Source organism: Sinocyclocheilus rhinocerous, unplaced genomic scaffold (genome assembly GCF_001515625.1).
Source record: "Sinocyclocheilus rhinocerous isolate Xijiao unplaced genomic scaffold, SAMN03320098_v1.1 scaffold3663, whole genome shotgun sequence".
Lineage (NCBI taxonomy): Eukaryota > Metazoa > Chordata > Actinopteri > Cypriniformes > Cyprinidae > Sinocyclocheilus > Sinocyclocheilus rhinocerous.
In genome coordinates, this window is record NW_015630018.1 from 197,683 (window position 1) to 200,629 (window position 2,947).

A 2,947-nucleotide genomic window follows, 5' to 3' on the forward strand; every position below is an offset into this window, starting at 1 on the left:
AAGGGATTCAGAGATCTAAAGGTCATTGGTATTCTTCTACAGATTGATTTTCTGAGCTGATCTATAACAGCACTGATCTGTGTCTGCCACAGTCAGGAGAAACGCTGAGATGAACATTATAATCCCACTTCCTTCTCTCTGTCTTTCTTTTTAATGAACAGTATACACAATATAAAACAATATGGTTTAATGATACATATGAAAACAAACACAGTGTGAACTGTCTGTGTGTATGTGAGGAAATGAACTCACAGCAGTTCATGGTAAAGTTGTTGTTGTTTTTACTACATGTATTACTTTTTACTTATTGACAGATCAAGGGTATTTATTAATTATTTTAGCATTATGACTTTGCAGGTTATTATTGTCTGCTAATAATGAAACTTTCCTCATTACACACACACACACACACACACACACACACACACAAAGCCCTTGCTGACATGTTTATTATGCAGGGCAGGAGAGCAGCCCAAGAGTTCTTTATCCCACTAAAAATATGCTCCACACAAGAGACTACCTCCTACCATACCTTATTATTGCCAAATGATAAGGCACCAATGCATGTATACTTAAATCAGTGAAGAAATAAATCCAGTAAAGCAGAGGTCCATCATAGCTAAACTTAAAACTTATTTTATTTAATTCAGAAACATATTAAAGTTTGAAACTGAAAATGTATTACTTTGCTTAATATGTGCATGGGCTGTTTATTTTAAAGCTGATTAAAGTATAAAATTGTTAGCTTAGCAACACGTTAACATCAAAGTCGCTGCCTATTAAAAGCTAGATTCCAAGTCATTCACTTATGAGGTGCCAAGTCGGTTATAATGTTGCCTTAGAAGGTTCCTAATCATTTCATAAACACCCAGAACTGATGCAAACTGTACTTCCCTTGTGAAAAAGAAGTGTGCTTTATTGTACTGAATTATGTTGATGTGTTGACTAACATACTAAAGCACATGTAAAGTACCTGATTATAATTAACTGTAGTGTTTTATTACATTTAAAGTCGCAATATTTAATTACACTGCAACTTCATTGTTACAATTGTGTAATTGCAAATAAATAAATGACTTGCACATTTGAATAGAAATGACATTAAAGTATATTTTAGCTTACCATACATTCTTGTCAGTAGCAGCACTTTAAATATTTCAAAGACAATAGAAGTAATTATTACATATAAAGATGTACTTAATTAAGTCGATCAAAAGCACTCTAATGTTCAACTGCATTTAATATAGATTTGAATTATAATATATTTTCATTAAATTTCAGTTAGCATAAAGTTTCTGAAAAAAAATAACATTCTGTTTACAGTTAAATATATTATTGTAAATCATATTGTTTCGCAATAAGTACTTTTTTTTTTAAAGTATGCTATTTCTTTTCCACAATGGTTGTGGGCCCATGTACAAATCATCTCACACATTATTCATTTCTATTTTTCTAATGTGATGCTTTATAAATCGTTGTAATCTAGCTGAATTCCACCCCAGTGACACCCACGCTTCATAAGACAATCCACAAGCTCATAAATGAGTCCTCACAACTCTGAGTAACACAGAGAGACCGCAAGACGAGAGAGAGACAAGTCTGTTTTCTCTTATAGACATGAAAGATTCCCCTAGGAGCGATGAAATGTGCTTTTGACTGGAAACTAGAAAAACTCAGGCATAATAATACGAATATCACAGAGTGACTCATCAAGCCAATCGATGCACTGAATTCATTAAGCTTGAGGAGAAAAGAGAAAATGACCTGGAGAGGCAGAGAGATGTTGTCACATGACCTGCGTGTGTGTGTGTGTGTGTGTGTGTGTGTTCACTATTAAGTGTTATTGAAATCAAATAGGCTGCAGGGTGAGAAGAAAAATAACTCATGGTTTGACTATCATATAAAACTACATGCTGTTATCCACACTCTCTCTCTCTCTTTTCTGCTCAACACCGAATGAATCGTTCACCCAACGAAATTCTGTCATTATTTCCTCATCCTCATGTCATGTCAAAATATAGTGCACAAGCTGCACACCCGTGCGAAAAACTTATACATTTCAGTATTAAAAGAACACTTCATATGGATAAATATACTTTTAAAGTATATACTTAAGTGCAAAATGAATGTAATGTTTTCAGACACTTAATTGCACATTAACTGCAATGAAATAAAAATGCATTATAATTTATATCAAATGCAATTAGTTTAACATTAGAGTGTTTCTGACCCACTTAAGTAGGATCTTTAACAGTTCTTCTATTGTCTTTGAAATATGGTTCAAATGTATTGCTGAATGTACTGACAAGCATTTATGGTAATAATGTCATTTCTATTTAAAGTTGTACGTCATGTATTTATATATATATATATATATTTGTAAATACACATTTATAATGATGAAGTTGTAATTTATTAAATTGAAAATATATTAATCTTAAATATTATATCAAACTAATATAATAAAACAAACTATAATTAAAATTATAATCAAGTAGTTTACATGTGCTTTAGTCAACACATCAAAATAAATGTACTTCTTTAAAGCACGACAAAACATTAATAAAACATAACGATTTTGATATTGCAAAATGCACTTTTTAAAAGTGTGTTAATAAACATAGCAATGAAAGTGTTTAAAATTAAGTGGCTTTTTATTTTAATATGATATCATCTGTAAGTATTTTTTTAAATGTACTTTTAAGATTTAAAGAACACTACAAGTGCACAATATAATTAAGCTCACTTCTTTTTGTCACAAAGGATGGACGACTTTTTTTGGTACTTTTTGGAGCTTGACAGCCTCTGGTCACCATTCACTTTCATTGAATGGAAAAGAGCAGCGTGAACATTGTGCTCTATTTGTGTTGCATGGAGAAAAAAAAAAATAATATTTACTGTGTATATATACATATATATATACAGTGGGTACGGAAAGTATTCAGAC